The following is a 22,356-nucleotide window of genomic DNA, read 5'->3' on the forward strand; positions in this document are numbered from 1 at the left end:
ATTACTGCAGTCACACCACCAACAGTCGACCAGGATAGCTTTAGAAGAGTACGAATGTCCCTGATGGATTCGTTACTGAGGTGGCATTCGCCGGCCACTTCATGCTTGAAATCACAGAGCACTGCTCACTGACTGCTGTTACTGCTTCTCTAGTGGCATCGCATTTCGCACACTGGCGGGTCTGCCTGTAGTGACATCTAGTGATCAATTCCACATTACAATGGGATGTCCGGAAACTTTTGATCGGACAGCGTACGTCGAAAAGAGTTAAGACAATATGTGAAGATAGCATGTTACCGATCAAGTTGGACGGTCTAAGAACTATTTTCGCTTCCAAAGGCTACAGAAATGATGAAACTAAGAAGGTTCTAGGGGCTCATTATCAAGACGAATGTAAAAAGCATGAAACAGAACAGAATATTCCGTTTCTGTCATGACCACGTGCAACAGTAAAAACCCAGAAGGAAAAAAACTTTTCGGCAGAGTGAAATATAACCTCTGACTTTGTTCACCTGGGGTCTATCACATTCCATGCGAATGTGGAAGATCTCACATCAGGAAACCCATCACTGTGGCTTCTTACATTGTAGTGAACATGCTCGCAACGTAAGACTGGGGCAAGAAAATCTGGAGTGGGCGAGAGCAATTTAACGGAAAAGCACGTGTTCTATTTCGAAAATATGTCCACCTGCTCAGATAGTGGTCTCTGGGACAGCATTATTAAGAAGCAATCGAGATTCGAGCGTCGACAAATGTTTTTAATCGATTTAAGGTTTTGCTTTCAGCTTCCCAACCAGACTTGGAAGCATTAAGATGGAAGAGCTGTAATATTCACTGCGTAGAGTTTCGATGGGCAGCGTTCGCACATTGCGATCTACGTAAACAATGGAGACGGGCTGCTGTTTAACTGCTGTAGAGCGGTAGTTGCGAGATTTAAGTGCCTACCGCCGATACCGTGATACACCGTCACTTCGTCAGAAGATGGACAGAGGGGTAGACATCCCGAAATGTCCTGCTCTCAGTGCGATCTTAAGCGACAGGAAAACATTGAAGGTTTTCTTGCACTGACAAGCCGCGAGAAACCGCATAGACACATCAATGTCTGTTATATTTCGCTTATTGTAGCTAATGCCACTTTTTGCTTCTCAGTAGACATAGTTTATGACCTTCTCAGTTCCCTTCTCTGATTTTCCAGCAGTAAAATACTTTCATTTACATCGTCACTCATTTATTAGGCTGTCGACTCAGTTTCCTCTTTCCATCTGTTATCCAACCCAACAACCTCTTTGACCACCTGTTATAATCAGTTCGTTCTAACTAGCCATATGATAGCAACACCTTCCAGTCAGTACCTCCGTTCACTTTCTCCTATTGAGTCAGGTCTTCAGAAGCCAGCAGTTTCTCTCCAGTAATCTATTTCCATGGCTCGCAGATCATCTTATTCTTATTCCCTAATGTTTGCGGTCTCTCCCAGGCCAATGATGAGCCAAGCCAAGTGTGGTTCATGCACAAAGTCTGCGTCAGGATGTCAACTAGGTGATACTACACACATTGTGGCACACAGCTGAGGCCATTGCTACATGTGTGTTGACCATGGCGTCTGAGTCGTCAATTAAGCAGTATGACATCATAGAGAATAGAGCATAACATCATGTGTCAAAAATACACAATGGCAGAGCAAATCATAAATTATATGAAAGTACGACTTTCAGCACCCTGACACTGTGAACTGTAATGCACTCAAAGACTGAAGCAGAAGGTGGTGATATCGCATTTCAATGAAGAGCAGTGACAGGCGCCAAAAGCCAGGCCACATTCGGTCATCAGTGCCAAAGGATAATGCCATCGCCTTCAACAGACAGATAAAAATACCTGGTATTCTGAACCCTTCTCCTATCGAGTAGCGAAGAGCTAGATCTAAGGTGCAACCAATGCCGTGGTGCCTACCATTTTACAGGTATCTGCAACCATCACGACAGAAGGTTGCCTGGCCTGCTGGACTTCGCCTTTGTGAGCTGCTGCCCTCTCTTCCACTGATAAGAAGACATGGAACCTTCTACCCCTTGCTCGCTGGAGGCCAAGCTGATATTGTTCGGCACACAGTCGAACTACCATTGTTGCAGGGAGGCATGCTAGCTGCTGCTGCTCCCCAGCTTGCAGCTCTGAGCAGACACCAGCATCCTCAGTTGCTGGGAGCTTACTGGGATGCTGCCTTCGATGTCTATAAGTGCGTCCTGGACATATGTCTCTTCGCATGGTTGGGTTTCGCAGCTGAACAGGGCAGCCACCTCCAAGGTCGGCTACCTAGCACAGCACAGCCCCTGCTGACTACGCCCCATTCCCTCGAGACTGTTGAAATAAACACGTCAGCGCATCCCAATTCCGTACACCCACTTCTGTTGCCCTTGCCTCAGCCACAGAGAACCAAAGTCAAACAATGCGTAATCTGCTACCACATCAGCGCCCACAAGTGCCTGGCATGTCCTCACCACTTATACCTTGCTTCGCCAAACTGCGCCTGTAGGAGTCCTCTACGATATGCAAAAAAAATCCTGTCTAATCCGGTGTTGTTTAATCTATTTCGTAGAACAAGGAAAGGCGAATCACATAATACTATAAAAGAAGTATTAACTGAGCATTACGAAAAGAGCGTCTTAATAGCCCACATTCATGCTGTTAGTACCTTACATTGCGAATTGTCAGATGAGAGAAAATGGTTAGTGTGTTATGAGATGAATCCAAAATCAGAAAAGAGCTTAGACTGGTTGTACACTGGCTCCTATGTCGTTTAAAATTTGTTTGGAAGAGGTGTGGAAATCATCGAGAAGTAAATGTAACAGAGTGCGTACATCAGTGAGAGATGATATACCATACTCACTACACGTAACTGACTGTGTGATAATTGCCAAAGATAGTGACGGCTCTATATGCTGAGGAATACATGACAAAAGAAATGCAAAGGATGTGCCTACATCAAAGCATAGCTCAGATGCTGGGAATGCTAGTATTTAATATTATTTTTCTACTAAGTTCCTAGCTGAACTGTGCCAGAAAATGGAAAAAAATTGAGAAGGCATTAAAAATAAGACTGAACAGGGAGTAATACAATCACAAACTTCGGAAATGTAGAGTAAAATAGTGTGTTCATAATAATAAGAGAAATGTTGATAACTGCATTTTCAGACAAGAAAATAAAGGAAGTTGGAAGTGGTGAAAGAAAGGTATGTGTAATTAGTTTCTGAGGGTTGGTAATGGCTTATCACAACATGTTTTAACACCATTTTCTGTCAAGGAATGAAGTGAAGGAACAGTTATCAAAATAAAGTTTCATTGACAACAATCATGGATATGCATTCCTTTTTTCATGCTTTTATTCATTTGTAACCTCCTTTTTGAGTGCCTAACACAGCATTACATCGAGAGGTAATGCAAATTGCTGTTTCTCTAGTATGAATAGTCAATGAGTGTGCATACATTTACTCCTTCTTACTCTCTTTATAATTCAATTCAGTACCTTACTTTCTGCTTCTTAGTTGCCATGAGTTGACTTGTAGCAGAGCAGACTGTGCCAGGACTGAGCGAGAAGGCGAGTTTCAAACTTGTAGATCTAGTATGGATAAAAGAGGAGTTTTTCATAAAACAAGGGTATAAATACAGAAGCCGGCCGGTGTGGCCGCGCGGTTCTAAGCGCGTCAGTTTGGAACCGCGTGACTGCTACGGTCACAGGTTCGAATCCTGCCTCGGGCATGGATGTGTGTGCTGTCCTTAGATTAGTTAGGTTTACGTAGTTCTAAGTTCTAGGGGACTGATGACCTCAGTAGTTAAGCCCCATAGTGCTCAGAGCCATTTGAACCATTTTTTAAATACAGAACTATTGAAGTAAGCAAATTTTCTATTGATCAGCACTTTGAGGTTTGTGCATGTGAACTTCAGCTAGATAATGTTGTGTTGATACTAGCAACAGTGTACAGGTCCCCACTAGGATTTTGGAAGCTATTCATGAAAAAGTTTGACTCCCTATTATGCTGTCTGTCAGACAAAAAGAAGGAGTTATTAATCTGTGGAGATTTCAATGTTAACTTTCTAAGCGATTCTGACAGGAAAAGTGAACTAGAAGTGTTGTTAACAACAAATAACTTAGAATCAGTGATTAATTCCCCTACATATATAGCTCAGTACAAGAGTACTCTAATAAATAATGTATTTTTACAGCACGAGGATGTAGAACAAACGCATGCTTTCCCTGTGGTGCTGACCATAATGCATAACTGATTAACTTACAAAACCTAACAGAGTATACACTTCAGAAACCATTAAGTAAAAGTGTGAGGGTGCTCAACCCAGTATCTATAGATCACTTCAGAGAAAGTTTAGAAAATGTAAACTGGGAAGATTTATATAATGAACCAAATGCTAATGATAAATGCAGCATATTTCTTGATAAATTTATATCCCTTTTTGAACATTGGTTTCCAAAGAAAGTTATTAATGTAACACCACAAACTTTTGAAAGAAACCTTCTCGATAAATTTATATCCCTTTTTGAACATTGGTTTCCTAAGAAAATTACTAAATGTAACACCACAAACTTTTCAAAAAAACCTTGAATTGCAGGTATTAAAGTGTCTTCAGAAAGAAAAAGAAAACTGTATGAGACAGCAAGAACTAGTAAAGATCTAGAAGTAGTTTTACACTATAAAACTTATTGTAACGTACAGAGAAAAGTTGAAAGGAAATCAAGAAATATGTATGTTAGAGAAGAAATTAGCAACTCCAGCAATAAAATCAAATCAATATGGAATGTTGTTAGAGTTAATTAGATACAGTGCTGGTTTCAGAGCCTTGCTAATACTATAGCCGCCGTTCCGGTTGATAAGACGTTCCCTGGGCCGTATTTCGATGGCTTCTCTAACGACACTATCCATTTTCTCATAGTTAATGGTAAAATCTTGTTGCATTCGTATTCCATGACATAGTTTTGGATAACCAGAGATCAACTACCGCCGACTTATTAAGAGACATTACTCAAGTGTGCCGCTGATATTTCCGACAGCAGCCATCGATGGTTTACACTCTTTGGCCAATATTTATCTTGCCACGTTGATACTGAATCTTATTTGCCTTGGCCGTCAGTAAACCGAGGTCATCCTTGGCGCCTTTTCGGCCGCTGGCAACGGCCCTCGGATGCGCACTGTGTGCGAAATGGCCCTTCTGCTGATGACATTAATTCTGGGCCTCGGCGGTCAGTTCGTCAGGGATGGTCTGATGGCCTGTCTCCGAAATACGTGAGTACAGTATTCGATCAATAGCACTGCCCAATCACGTTAATGTGATCATCGGTCACAAGCACCACATTTTTCAGGGTAGACTACTGCAAGACGCGAAGAAAAGAATCAGAAGGTACTGATAAGGATATGGAACCATGCAGACTCCAGAGCCGTGGCCTGTTTCGCCAGGTTGGTTTGACGGTTGAAGATCCATGGTGCATACAGTCCAATCGAGTTGGTCCCACGGACTCTCGACTGAGTTTAAATCGGGGAAATCTGGTGGCCAGAGGAGTACGGTAAACTCATCAAGGGGGATCTTCAAACCACGCACGTACGCTGTGGGCTTTGTGACACACTGCATTGTCCTGCTGGTAGATGCCATGTTGCAGATTGAAAACACAACTGCATGTAGGGGTGGACTTGACCCACCGATATATACATGTTGATCCATTCTGTGTTCCCGAACGACAGAATTACCCAGGGAATACTACGAAAACCTTCGACATACCATAGTACTCCCTACTCCGACCGGGATCAGACGTTTTATACCGTACACGCCAACCGCCATGAATCAGATTCATCTGAAAACGCGACCTGTCATCACTCAGTGGACATCCTGTTAAGGTACTTGCGTGCAAATTCCAGCCTTCGTTGCCGATGAACCGCAGCCTGCATGGATGTAAGAACCGAGCGTCTGCTGCGCAGACTCAAACACAACAACGTCCGCTGAACTATGATTGAAGAGGCAGTGCTAGTAGCCTCTTGGTTCATCTCTAAGGTCGGTTACTTAACAGTTGCACGTCTATTCTTCCGCACACGTCTCTGCAACCGTCCTTCACCCCTGTCATGTATGGGACACAGTGCGCCACAGTTGCCTCGAAGCCGATTTTCGAGAGCATCATTTCGTCATGCCTGTTATATTTTAACCACGGCAGCAAGCGAACAGTTTATAAACTCAGACGTTTCGGATATGTTACTACCCTCGGCCCGGAAAGCCAACTGTCATGCCCTATTCGACGTCAGGTAAGTCGCTTCGTTTCCACATAATGTCGCCATTGTTTTCCGCGTCCTTCCCAACACGCTTTATACAGGGTGGTCCATTGATCGTGACTGGGCGAAATAACTCACGAAATAAGCATCAAACGAAAAAACTTCGAAGTACGAAACTTGTCTACCTTGTAGGGGGAAACCAGATGGCGCTATGGTTGGCCTGCTAGATGGCGATGCCATAGGTCAAACGGATATCAACTGCGTTTTTTAAAAGTAGGAACCCCCAATTTTATTACATATTCGTGTAGCACTTAAAGAATATGAATGTTTTAGTTGGACCATTTTTTTGGCTTTGTGATAGATGGCGGTGTAATAGTGACAAACATATGGCTCACAATTTTAGACGAACAGTTGGTAACAGGTAGTTTTTTTAAATTAAAATACACAACGTAGGTACGTTTGAAAATTTTATTTAGGTTGTTCCAATGTGATACATGTATCTTTGTGAACTTATCATTTCAGAGAAGGCATGCTTTTACATTAATACAATAAATGCTCAAAATGATGTCCGTCAACCGAAAGCATTTGACAATAAGCGTAACGACTTCCTCTCGACAGCGAGCAGTTCGCCTTCCGTAATGTTCTCACATGCATTGACAATGCGCTGACGCATGTTGTCAGGCGTTGTTGGTGGATCACAATAGCAAATTTCCTTCAACTTTCCCCACAGAAAGAAATCCGGCGACATCAGATCTGGTGAACTTGTGGGTCATTGTATGGTGCTTCGACGACCAATCCACCTGTCATGAAATATGCTATTCAATACCGCTTCAACCGCACGTGGGCTATGTGCGGATATCCAACATGTTGCAAGTATATCGCCATTCTGTCATGCAGTGAAACATCTTGTAGTACCATCGGTAGAATATTACATAGGAAATTAGCCTACATTGCACCATTTAGATTGCCATCGATAAAATGGGGGCCAATTATCCTTCCTCCCAAAATGCCACACCATGCATTAACCCGCCAAGGTCGCTGATGCTCCACTTGTCGCAGCCATCTTGGATTTTCCGTTGCCCAATAGTGCATATTATGCCTGTTTACGTTACCGCTGTTGGTGAATGACGCTTCGTCGCTATATAGAACGAGTGCAAAAAATCTGTCATCGTACCGTAATTTCCCTTGTGCCCAGTGGCAGAACTGTAGACGACGTTCAAATTCGTCGGCATGCAATTCCTGGTGCATAGAAATATAGTACGGGTGGAATCCATGTTGATGTAGCATTCTCAACACCGACGTTTTTGAGATTCCCGATTCTCGCGCAATTTGTCTACTGCTGATGTGCAGCTGCTAAAACACCTACTTGGGCATCGTCATTTGCTGCAGGTCATGGTTGATGTTTCACATGTGGCTGAACACTTCCTGTTTCCTTAAATAACGTAACTATCCGGCGAACGTTCCGGACACTTGGAAGACGTCGTCCAGGATACCGAGCTGCAAACACAGCACACGCCTGTTGGGCATTCTGATAACTATAGCCATACATCAACACGATATCGACCTTTTCTGTAATTTGTAAACAGTCCATTTTAACACGGGTAATGTACCACGAAGCAAATACCGTCAGCACTGGCGGAATGTTACGTGATACCACGTACTTATACGTTTCTGACTCTTACAACGCCATCTATCCCAAAGCGAAAAAAGTGGTTCAACTAAAACATTTATATTTTTTTACGTAATACACGAATATGTAATAAAAATGGGGGTGCCTATTTAAAAAAATGCAGTTGATATTTGTTTGACCTATGGCAGAGCCATCTAGGCGCCAACCATAGCGCCATCTGGTTTCCCCCTTCAAGCTAGACGAGTTTCGTACTTTCTAGTTTTTTCGTTTGATGCTTATTTCATGAGATATTTGGCCCAGTCACTATCAATGGACCACCGTGTATACCCTCACATCTAACGCTGGCACCTGCCATCTGTGAGTGGTTATTGCGAATAGACATTAAACATAGCCAGTGGTTACATTAACGTGACTGTACCGTGTAATTTGCCGGGAAAAAAAGAAGAGTCACGATTTCAACGTATATCTTTTAATAGACGATTTATAACTAGATGTAAGGCAGGAGGGTGTACCATATTAATATGTATAAAGCTGTGTCACAGAACTGCTACAAGTAATTTCACCAATGGTGGAGCATAAATCACAATCAATACATGTAAATCACTCAATAATACATTAGTTGTATTATGAATTGTGGCGATGTTCATATCGTCATACTCCGAAATTACTGAAATGAGAATTGACAGTAAAGTGTAAATATATACCCACATTGAGCTCTAGTGTATACCATAAAATATTTCTGAGAACATTAAATTGAAGGCCATAGTCGAAGCAGTACATCACAGGTTAAACACGAGGGAATTACTAATGTATATGCATGGTTTTTGTCCACAACTTACCCTTAACAATAGGCATTGTAGGCAGTCACACTGCATTTTCGAGAATGAGCTACTTTCAGTCCAGTTATAAAGACTTCTATTTTACTTTCACTTAATTATACTATTTTATTATGTTTGTAGGTGCACTTGAGAATGTGCACATGGTAGAAACCAGCCAGTTGCGATAAAATACGAACCCTCTGAAAATAACAGCCTTGTTTACATGATGTTGCTCATTGAATTTTTCGAAGCTGTCGTACCCAGCAAGAGTCAGTTACTATTGTAAGTAGAATGATTTTGTATGTTCTGGCTCACTAGCTCAACTTTATAAAAAATTGTTTGTTAACACTCACAACTTTTTATTTTCCATCAAACTGACCTAGTTATACACAACATACAAAATCATTCTACCATCCATCTTACCTATTAATATAATATAATATAATATAATAATAACCTTAAAAAAAACATTTATTTTACTTAAATTTCCCATAGGTGAATGTAATGTAATTAATTAAATTAGGTAAATAATTATTATTTTTAAAAAACAATTTATAAACAATCATTTTTTACATAATTATCTTAATCCCATAAATTGTCCTATTTTTATCTTGTACAAAAAACCCGTTTTTTAAAATTATTGTAAAAATAAATTTTAAAAAAACATTTTTTATAACTTTTTCTTAGGCCCCAAAAATGTCGTATTTTTGACTTTTATGAAAAACGAATTTTTTAAAACAATAAGTATAAAAAACATTTTTGAAACTTTTTCTTAGCCCCAAAAATTGTCCATTTTTTACTTATGTGGAAAAACGAATTAAAATTTCTGAGAAAAATACTTTTTTTAAATTTCACATTGTGAATCCTATATCATGTAATTTATTATTTATATTTTTAAGTTTCTTCATCCCTTTATATTTCAGTTTCATTTGGCCTTTTCTTATTATTTGAAGTTCCCAAGGATCAATTAATTTGCAATATCTATTTGGCAAAAGTCTTTAAAATCATTATTAAACTGTATACACATTTTTCCTCATATCTAGTATTTAAATATACACAGTCAGTAACATTATATAAAATATTTATCTCTAGTTCAGTTAGTATTTTAGTCTCTTTCGAGACACTAACATCATTGAGCTTCTTGATTATAGTCATCATTTATACAGAATAAATTTATCAGATTTATATATAATAATTTTTATTAGATTTTCAATAATGAGTGATGACCATATGGTAATGTATCTATTTTATTTTCCAACACATATCTTTTTTATCATGAGGAGCTAGTGCTTTTTTGTTCATTTTAATTGTGTATATTTCATGTTTTTGCTTTTAATTAAATTACATTTTCTATATTGTTCTTTATTGTGAAATAAGCAATCTTTATAATCTTCTAAACTTATTTTGTTTTTAACAACACATTTTTTTAAATCCTTTACATTTCTTATCTATTTTGTCACCAACTTTATGAGCATACATTTTTGCTCTTAAACAAAAAATTATTTTTCCATTAAATTCATCTTTCATTTTACCAACAACTTTTTTGTTTACTTGTGGGATATTATACATATTATCTTTTGGATAATCTTTTGTATCATAATAATCAATCATTAATTTCATATCTTCATAGAGTACATCTGTTTTAATATTGTAAATGTAACTATGTTTATCTTGATAACATAATTCAATATTTTCTCCATATTTATGTTTCAGAAGTCTAAAATGAAAATAATACATTAATTCTTTAGATAATTCTAGTTTACTTAATCCAAGATAAATAAGTTTATTAAACATTATTTTTGTTTTATTCATATGAATAGCTGCAAGATTTTCAGTAAATATAGTTCTATATTTAAAGTTTGGTTTAGCTACAAGTTTATCACTTACTTTACTATTTGAAACTAATGTTATATCTTGCCTGTTTCTTATATTCTCCCTTGTTTCACCAAATACGGAATTATTCCTTAATTTACAGAAATCTTTCTCAAAGTAATTTGTAGCTTTAGTTCTTAACTGTGTGTTTAGATCTAATTACTTCTTTAAGCAATAAGATAGTTAAAATTTTAAAACTTTATCTATTTTTGTAAAATTCAAACCTAAAGGTTTTGTCTCTACAGTAGTTATTAATTTACTTTTATTTGTACCCAGAACAAGTCTTGATTCATCAGCAAGTGGTAAATCTTTATGTAAATCATGTAATTCTTTTGGATATTCTAGATCTACTTCAATTATATAAACATCTCGACTATTGTTTTCATTTATTTCATTCGTTTGTAATTTATATTCGCAATATAAATTAAAATTTACATTTACACCATGATATAGTTTCAAATAGTCTATAACAATCTTAAAATTTTTTAAATGCATTTAAGATATAATTAGGGTCAAATACATCTATATTATTTTCTAAATTTATAGTTTTTAAACTGTCTGCAAACGCTTTTTCGACTAAGTAATCTTTAATTATTTAATATCTCTTGGTTTCTGAAATGTATTTGTAGAAAATGGAAATATTCTTTTCAATAGTTTATCTTCTTTAGTTAGGATAACATCATAAATATCATAAATAGGTAACTTTTTCCAAAGATTTTCACTATTTTCAGTTTTATTATTTTAAGCAAAATTTGTTTGATTTGCACCTACTTCTTCATGTATATAAATATTAACAATATTTTTATAATTTTTACTTACTGTATTATTTCCTAAGATAATTGGATGATTTCTGCCAATAATTTGACAGTTATGAATAATAAATCCATTTAAATAATTTGAATATCCTCATAAAATATTTTCTTTACAAAATTCACAAAGTCTTACAAGAGTATATCGTTGCAGTTGATTAGCAATTTGTTCTAGTTGAACAGCAGTGTATCTTTCAATTTTTGCTCTTCTGTTAATTGCAAATAATATAATAGTTTTGTAATAATTATTTCATTAATAAAATGATAATTATTTAATTGCAGCAGAAGGATTATTATTTAATAAATAATTATCAAAAAGAGAGTTAGCTTAATAAATAATTATTTCTAAAAGAATTAGTTTACAATTTAGTGTAACAATCAATTAGTTTGCTCTTCAATTTATTACAAAATAATTCATTACATTTGTAAAATCGATTTTTATTAAAAACGATGATTATTTAATACATGGATAAGTATTCTTATATAATAGATAATTAATCATAAAGGATTATTATTTAAAATTAAAGCTTTCTTATTCTTACTATATTCTAAGGTACATTTCCTACATTTATTATTATGTTTATCTTTATGTGATGGATTTATATGAAAATATTTTAAATCTTAAATTCTTGACAAAATTTGCATTTCTTTTTTTCTTCACTTGTAACTTCTTCATTATTTATTATAGAACAATTTTCCATTTTAGTATGGTCTTCACTTGGATTTCGTCTTGCATGTTTCTTGAAATAATACTTAGCAACACATTTTCCACATACACGAGGAATTCGATATTTATTATAGTTTGCTACATGACACTTATTTAAACATTTTCTACATATAGTTCAATTACCATCTTTTGTGTATTTTTGTAATGTAAAATTATCAATTGATTTCTCTGTATTACAATATACACAAAATTTAGATTTCAGAGAATAATCTTGTTGAACTTGACGCAATCTAAAACCTACTTCTGCTGGCGATTGCCCCATTTATAAAGAAACAATTTATTAAAATTGAAAAACAGGAACTTTTTTCAATTTTAGATTATTGATATAATTTTTTTAAAAAATAATCATCACCAATAATCATCAGACTCACCATAATATTCTGGTACATCTTGAGGATCAAACATAGCATTAATATCAGTTATTTCCATTTTTTCTGATATTTCATTTTTAATAATAGTTCTTCAAAGTGGACAATTTCCTCTTTCATTTAACAATTCATCATTACATTGTTTGTAAAAAATATGCTTTTGGCTTATTTTGACAAATTGATTATTATTTTCATCACTTAAACAAGTAGGACAATCAATATATTTTTCACATTGCTCAATTAGTACGTAAGTTTCTTTCAGTTTAGTTCACATTTCGTTTTGGTTCCCCATTTATACAAAAATATTTTTATGGGATTTAAAAAATAAAAGTTAAATTCTCTAATTTAATTTAATTATAAATACAAACTAGTAATTTTACATAATATTTATTTTTTGCAAAACTAATAAAAGATAATTCCCCTAAATGGAATTGATCGTACTTCTGTTGAACAAAAAGCTCACATACAACAATAAACAAGTTTTATGATTATTGATTAAGAAAATAATCCATGGTTTAAGACAAAAAAATTGCACAGATATTAGAGCATAAAGATACTGATGATGCAATTAAAAACATGTTGATATTGATGATAAAGTAAATTATGAACATTTATCTAAACCTGGTAAATTACCAGGATTTAAAGGTTATGAAAAATCTTCAGTATTTATAAATGAATCAGGATTGTATTCACTAGTTTTATGTTCTAAAAAAAGAAGAAGCTAAACAATTTAAAAGAAGGGTTAATCGTGAAGATTTTACCATCAATCTGGAAACATGGTGAATATAAGATTAGAAAAGAAATGATTGATGTTTATAAATATCAAATAAAACACAAAGACAATTGTATACAACAGCTACGAGAATTGAATAAATTAAACACAGAAATAATTCTATTAAAAGATGATAGAATTAAAATGCGAGATGATCATATTCAAAATTTGAGAGAAACAGTTAATATTGCTTCAGAAATAGTAGGTAAAAGAAATGAAGAAATAAATAGTTTATTACCACATGTAGTTCATAATACAACTGATGAAAGTTTAAGACCAACATTCAGTCTTTCAAAATTATTTGATGATGAATGTGAATATAACTGCTATGTAATTAGAACACAGCAAAAAGATTTACAGAAGCAATTATATGAAATCGAAGATAGACATCCAAATTGTGAAGAAGTGTTAAGAGTGAATTATAATCCTAATTCAATAAATCTGTATCAAAGAATGAAAGAAAATTTAAGCATTGTCTTTTATCTGAACGATTTCAATATTTTAGATAACTACACACAAGAAATATGATTAATGATATTATTAGTCTTGACACAGTCAAAGACTGCTTTAGCAGTTGCTCATCATCAAAGTGAACAACTATAAAATTTGTATCAACTGAAGCAGAATTTAGTCTATGACTATTTATCTTTATTTACCCAACTACTGTGTGAAATATCTAAACCTAACCATTTAACATAAACTTTATTATCTTTCTTTTTTAAATTTTTTCTACTAAGTATACATCTGGATATTTCAGTTTCTGTGTTTTGTTCATAAAAATTCCCATTAAACTTTCAGAATCCATTTCAACTAAATCAGCTTGCCATAAATCATCTATATTAAAGGAAACAATATTTCTTGTTTTAAAGGTCTTTCTTACTGGTTTGTTGTTGTTGTTGTGGTCTTCAGTCCTGAGACTGGTTTGATGCAGCTCTCCATGCTACTCTATCCTGTGCAAGCTTCTTCATCCCCCAGTACCTACTGCAACCTACATCCTTCTGAATCTGCTTAGTGTATTGATCTCTTGGTCTCCCTCTACGATTTTTACCCTCCACACTGCCCTCTGCCCTCCAATGCTAAATTTGTGATCCCTTGATGCCTCAAAACCTGTCCTACCAACCGATCCCTTCTTCTAGACAAGTTGTGCCACAAACTTCACATCTCCCCAATCCTACTCAATACCTCCTCATTAGTTACGTGATCTACCCACCTTATCTTCAGCATTCTTCTGTAGCACCACATTTCGAAAGCTTCTATTCTCTTCTTGTCCAAACTGGTTATCGTCCATGTTTCACTTCCATACATGGCTACTTTCCACACAAATACTTTCAGAAACGACTTCCTGACACTTAAATCTATACTCAATGTTAGCAAATTTCCCTTCTTCAGAAATGATTTCCTTGCCATTGCCAGTCTACATTTTATATCGTCTCTACTTCGACCATCATCAGTTATTTTACTCCCTAAATAGCAAAACTCCTTTACTACTTTAAGTGTCTCATTTCCTAATCTAATCCCCTCAGCATCACCCGATTTAATTTGACTACATTCCATTATCCTCGTTTTGCTTTTGTTGATGTTCATCTTATATCCTCCTTTCAAGACACTGTCCATTCCGTTCAACTGCTCTTCGAAGTCCTTTGCTGTCTCTGACAGAATTACAATGTCATCGGCGAACCTCAAAGTTTTTACTTCTTCTCCATGAATTTTAATACCTACTCCGAATTTTACTTTTGTTTTCTTTACTGCTTGCTCAATATACAGATTGAATAACATCGGGGAGAGGTTACAACCCTGTCTCACTCCTTTCCCCACCACTGCTTCCCTTTCATGCCCCTCGACTCTTATAACTGCCATCTTGTTTCTGTACAAATTATAAATAGCCTTTCGCTCCCTGTATTTTACCCCTGCCACCTTCAGAATTTGAAAGAGAGTATTCCAGTTAACGTTGTCAAAAGCTTTCTCTAAGTCTACAAATGCTACAAACGTAGGTTTGCCTTTTCTTAATCTTTCTTCTAAGATAAGTCGTAAGGTTAGTATTGCCTCACGTGTTCCAACATTTCTACGGAATACAAACTGATCTTCCCCGAGGTCCGCTTCTACCAGTTTTTCCATTCGTCTGTAAAGAATTCGCGTTATTATTTTGCAGCTGTGACTTATTAAACTGATAGTTCGGTAATTTTCACATCTGTCAACACCTGCTTTCTTTGGGATTGGAATTATCATATTCGTCTTGAAGTCTGAGGGTATTTCGCCTGTCTCATACATCTTGCTCACCAGATGGTAGAGTTTTGTCATGACTGGCTCTCCCAAGGCCATCAGTAGTTCTAATGGAATGTTGTCTACTCCCGGGGCCTTGTTTTGACTCAGGTCTTTCAGTGCTCTGTCAAACTCTTCATGCAGGATCTTATCTCCAATTTCATCTTCATCTACATCCTCTTCCATTTCCATAATTTTTCCTCAAGTACATCGCCCTTGTATAAAGCCTCTATATACTCCTTCCACCTTTCTGCCTTCCCTTCTTTGCTTAGAACTGGGTTGCCATCTGAGCTCTTGATATTCATACATTTTGATTTTGAAATTGTACAAAGACCTTCAATTCTTTGTCTATCATTTTGAGTTGTTTCTAAATGTGGATTATGTGTATCAGTAAACTTTTTACACTTTAAACAATAAATGTGATTATAATGTGAAGTATAATTTTCCTTTTACATACATAAAAAATTTTATAAAGTTAAAATTAATCGAAGTTTTCCAATACTTCTAGATAATTACCTACTTTTCTGTCCAAACTATTTTTTGTTTTTGATGCTAATGATTAAAAGTAATTATCTACTGAATTAATTTTCTTTATTGCATTAATAAGATTTCTTTTCATATCGTTTATTATAATGTGCCACAATACTATCAATAATACCACTTCTTTCCTTTAAGTTTAAAAGAAACTTATCTTCTTCCTTATTAACATAGTTATTAAACTGCCTTAAAATACTTGTGTATTATAGTTTTGTAACAAAATTTAATAGTTCATTAAAAAAATAAAGTTTGTTAACTGAGTCTTTTTCATCAATTGGATCATCTACATTAGCAAGTCTTTTACTTTTGAAACTAATAGAGGCTTTAGGTCCTTTAAAAATAGCTTTAAATTCTTTTTCAAATTGTTTAATTAAAGTAGTGACCTTTCGATCAAATTGCTTAACCATATTTTAATTTTTTCTAGATCGAATGTAGATGAAAATAACTACTTGTTCATTCTGTTGAAATAAATGTAAGTTATTCCCAAAAATGTGCATTTATTAAATCTAAAATATCATAAAAATTAGCAAGTTTTGTATTCTTTCTGTATTGTAGTATAATTCATCTTTTCCTAAATAGCCTGTTGTTGTTTTGGTACATTACCACCAAATGAATCAAAAACAAGTTTATTTTTTATTTTGGTGATAACAAATCCAGTATGTATTAGGCATATCAGATGTATCTAAATTTACTATTCCACATTAAATTTTTAATTGCTTATTTACTAATAATCAATCATATATAAATCACGAAAGTTTTTAATTTTTAATTGTTTAGTATGTTCTTCTATATAAAAATTACTTAATGCATTGAAATATTTATCAAGTACTTTTTCGGGATTTTTTTTGTTTTCTTTATTCCAATACAGTTTTCTTTTCCATTTATTATATCTTTTTTCTTCTTCTAATCCTTTATCACCTTTCTTCTTTTTTATAATTGCATTTGCAACTGCTTCAGATCCACCAGCTAAAGAACCAATTGTTGCTAAATAAGGTAATGCAGCTAATAATAATGGTAAAAATTTGCCTACATGTTGTGTTAGTTCTTTACCATCTTTCTTTTTGGTTACTCATTCAGTAATTTTTTTAACATCAAGTGTACCTAATGTAATAAGTAAATTTCCACCAACCTTCATTTCTTTGTTTCTTTTTTTGAACATCTGTTAAAAATGGTTCAATTGTATTTAACTGTTCATTATTTAACGTTAATTTCATTGACTTTGGTTTTGTTTTTCCACTAGGTAGTAAAGTATAATCAACTGTAAAGTTATTCATTTATATAGTTAAAAATTTAATAAAGATTTCTTAAATTTATAATCCCCAACCATTTTCATCAACATTAATTCCCATTCTTAATTTTCGTTTTCCATACATTATTTCTCTAACTGCTGTTGCTGCATTTTTTCACCAAATGAAGCGTCTTTTGCATAGATTCTTTCTTTTGCAGGTAATTGAAGTTCTTATCAGCGTTATGTCTTTTTTCTAAAACATTATGATCCCAGTATGCAATGTCATGTATTTTGCAAACTTCGTCTAATGCATTAATTCCTGGATCACAACGTGTTAGTCTTTCTTCAAGTTTAGTGAATGATCCACAGTAATTATATCCTGGTAGACGACTCTCAGGCACATGAACATTATTTAATACCCAATTTATTAATCCTTTTCTATATGTATCACTTTTTGAAGATGTATGTGGAAGATTATTCAAAAATCTAATTAAATATGGAATTCCTTTTGGATTATCAATTATAAAATCACTTAAATTATTTGTTAACATTTGTGCTATACTAATTTTTTCAATATGATAATCCTTATTTCCAGCTACTTCTTCACCAAGAAGTACTGCTAATCTATCAATTAATTGTCTAACATCATTCATCCAAACATATTCAACTGATTTATCTATATATTTTTTAATTAAACTTTCACCTATTTTTGCAGGTGAACTTGTTCTGAATCATCTGTAGTATGTGTTCTTAAGTTTGGAAAATAGTCATCAATAGTTTCTTTTCTTAAATATTTATATTTATTACTACTAATTCATCTTATTTTATTTGGATTCTTATCAGAGTACAATTCTCCTGAATTATATAATATATCTGCATAATTAGATATAATCAATCTGTACCTTCATTTGTTTTTTCACCAATTTTTAATTGATCTCCACTGAATTCAACAGGTAAATTACCAACATATTAGAACATGCCGACAGGTTTTAAGCCAAAAACTTTATCTTCACTATGAAAAATATACTTTAAAATTCTTTCACAAACGTTTATCTTTTTAGTTTCATTTTGACAATGACTTGATTCTTTTCCTTTTTGGTATTTATTCACTATATCTTCAACGTCTGATTCACTTAATGTATAAACATATTTTCCAGGAATATCATCAAACCAATCTTTTAATGGTTTATTTGGTGATAAGTGTACAAAATCTTCTATATGATGATGATATGGAATCATTTGCTTTTCAATTTCACTATTTGCTTCATTTGTTTTTAAAACATCACATAATCCTTCGATTCCTTGTTTACATAGTTCAATTGTGTAAATAACAGGTTGATCTTCCTTTTTATTTTTTTCATATTCTGTCCTGGACAGTGTCATGAAGGGAGGGCATAAGATGAACATCAACGAAAGCAAAACGAGGATAATGGAATGTAGTTGAATTAGGTTGGGTGATGCTGAGGGTATTAGATTAGGAAATGAGGCACTTAAAGTAGTAAAGTAGTTTTGCTATTTGGGGAGCAAAATAACTGATGATGGTCGAAGTAGAGAGGATATAAAATGTAGACTGGCAATGGCAAGGAAAGCGTTTCTGAAGAAGAGGAATTTGTTGACATCGAGTATAGATTTAAGTGTAAGGAAGTCGTTTCTGAAAGTATTTGTATGGAGTGTAGCCATGTATGGAAGTGAAACATGGACGATGAATAGTTTAGAGAAGACGAGAATTGAAGCTTTCGAAATGTGGTGCTACAGAAGAATGCTGAAGATTAGATGGGTAGGTCACATAACTAATGAGGAGGTGTTGAATAGGATTGGGGAGAAGTGAAGTTTCTGGCACAACTTGACTAGACTAAGGGATCGGTTGGTAGGACATGTTCTAAGACTGAGGGATCACAATTTAGTATTGGAGGGCAGCGTGGAGGGTAAAAATGGTAGAGGGAGACCATGAGATGAATATACCAAGCAGATTCAGAAGGATGTAGGTTGCAGTACGTACTGGGAGATGAAGAAGCTTGCACAGGATAGAGTAGCATGGAGAGCTGCATCAAACCAGTCTCAGGACTGAAGACCACAACACCAACAAGGTAACATGTTTTACTTTGACATTTATCATATTAATAACAACCACATGTGTCTGTGCCACATGTTCTATTGTCTTTTGACCATGAACAACTCGTATAATGTTGTCCATAAATTGAATCTACTTTTTCTGAGTTTTCATATTTTTTTAAAAAAATCAACTGATCCTTAAATTCATTTATATGTTCAGGTTAAACATCATCATCATGGTCTAATATGTATTAATATAATTTTTTAAAGTGTCCATTTATTAGAGATAAAAGTAATTAAAGATTTATTAAAATGTATTTTACTTCTAAACTTACCTTCATTTGGTTTCCTAGTCATGTCTATTGTGATAAATCCAAACTCATCATTCCAACATTTACTACACATTTCTTTAAATTTATCAAACTTTAAATCTCCACCATCAAGTTCATGATAAATTTGATATGAATTTGTATCATCTTGTCTAAAATATTGATAAAATTTAAATTGTTAGGGATTTTTGAATAAGTTTGAGCTAAATCAATGCAATGCATACCTTTGTGTCTTCATCTAGTAAAATTTTCTGCTAACTATATCTTGAATTACTAGAATATAATCGTCACATACCACCACTTAACTATCTAAGCTTTTTCAATAAACATATAAATGTTTAATTTAGTCCAATTTAACCCACCTGTACCTAAAATATAATTATCAATCATTAATGATGTTTTTCCACAACCACTCTGTCCAATTATCTCATATCTTATAGAATTTTCTATAAGATTACCATATTTGTTTTATAAATTATTTTCTGGATTTGTTACTTTAGGTTCCCAATCTGTTTTCGTCATTTATTTAATAATTTCTGTCAGTAGTAAATGAGTAAATTAATTCAACTTAGTGATAAATCTTCTATACTTACAAAAAGATTAACTGTTCCAATATGTGATATTTATACTAATGTTTCACTAGTTGGCTCTTATTCAACTTTCTTAACACAAAATATTACAACAAAAAATAGTAAACTTTATTGTGATGGAGTAATGATAGAAATTCATGTAGGTTAATATGGTTAAAAAAATTTTAAAAATTTCTTCATTCTAAAAAACCGGAACATACATTTCAAAGCAGATGAAGTTTTTAACAGAATTGCTATTGAAAGTGATGTAAAATTGTATATGGATATAGTATATAGTAGTGGAAGTTTACATGGTTTTTAACAATCAAGTTGTTTTACCTAATGAAAAACCTGTAGCTAAAATGTTCCTAAAATAATTGCTTTTGAATTAATAAATAAAAATTCTACTCTTGCTGATGGAATGTATGTAAAACATAATGATCATTTTCATAAAGTAACTAATATTATTCTTCATTTAAACACAATGCAGAGTTTGTTGGGCCAATAATTTATGAACCAAAATATCTCGTAAATTTTCTTATCTTTGATACAACTCAGGATCTAGAAGTTACTGTAACTGATGAAAATCGTAATTTAATTGACTTTAAAGGTGCTACTGTAACTGTTCCTAACAAAGATACAGAAATTGAAATACATATGGGTTATGGTTGGTTTCATGCAAATACGCACAATTGTAAATGAATTTTAGTATTATTGGAAATGATGGTATAAATTATCCAACCTATGACTGAAAATCAACCAAAAAATTAATTGATAATTACGTAGCAAAACTATTTGATTTTATAATGATAGAGAATGGATATAATATTTTGTATAGAACTGAGCATTCTTTTATTACTTCATCTGTTTTACTTCATCTAACAACATCTGTTACTGACAAAATAAGTTAGAAGAACATATAATTAATACAGGAAAAATAAATAGTAAAAGAAATGAAGTACTTTATCCATTATCAGTACTTGGTGGATTTTTAAAGATTATACAGAAATTATGTGTGGAAGGAGATGTAACTGTAGTTTTTACATGTAGTTTATCTTCTGGAGACGTAATTCTTCGTTGGGCTGATAAAAATGATGCTGGAATTGAAATAAGATGCTCTTCCTAAAGAAGGTAAAGTTGTTATAGAATCTGTGGAAATTTGTCTGCCTGTTGTTAAATATGAACCAAATTATGTACTTGAACACCATGAAACTATTCTTATAAATCCGGATATTCCTATTCCTGTTTATGAACTTTAAATACAAGAAGTTGCTGGATTATCTGGTAAAAACAGTTTTTAACTAGATATTACAAATTGAAATAAGATGCTCTTCCTAAAGAAGGTAAAGTTGTTATAGAATCTATGGAAATTCGTGTGCCTGTTATTAAATATGAACCAAATTATGAACTTGAACAATGTGAAATGATTCTTAAAAATCCGAATATTCCTATTTCTGTTTATGAACTTCATACACAAGAAGTTGCTGGATTATCTGGTAAAAACAGTTTTTAACTAGATATTACCAATTACTATAACTCTACAGAATTTGATATGCCTTACTTCATATTTGTTACATTTCAGACAAATCGTAAAAATAATCAATTACTTGATTCACCATCTTGTTAAACTACAGAATATTTATTTAAAAAATGGTAGAAATGAAGTTTTTCCTCAAGAAATGTGGAATATTAATCCGTCAAATAATTTTCTTAAACCTTATGTTGCATTTCCAGATTTTAAACGAATTACTTTACTAAAATCTGATATTGATATTAATCCATTTAGTTTTATAACTAATTTATCTAATTTATGTAATCAATATGACATGCAGAAAGAATGTTGTAACTACACAGAAAACTACTATGAAACTTTGTGCAAATTCCAATGATAAAATTCGGAATGATACACTTGCTTATGTAATTAAGTATCGTAAAAAGAACCTTACATGTAATGTACAACATAGATTGCTTACTGAAAATTTTTAATTATTAGCATTTGCTTCTATGTAAATGAATGAAAAACTTAAAAAATTTCTACAAGTGTCAACTTCATCCTTATAACATATCTGAAACATTTTAGCAGCGATATAAAAATAAAACTCAAATTTTAGTATGTTTCTCAGTAAATG

The sequence above is a fragment of the Schistocerca serialis genome, chromosome 8 (genome assembly GCF_023864345.2).
Source record: "Schistocerca serialis cubense isolate TAMUIC-IGC-003099 chromosome 8, iqSchSeri2.2, whole genome shotgun sequence".
Classification (NCBI taxonomy): Eukaryota; Metazoa; Arthropoda; class Insecta; order Orthoptera; family Acrididae; genus Schistocerca; species Schistocerca serialis.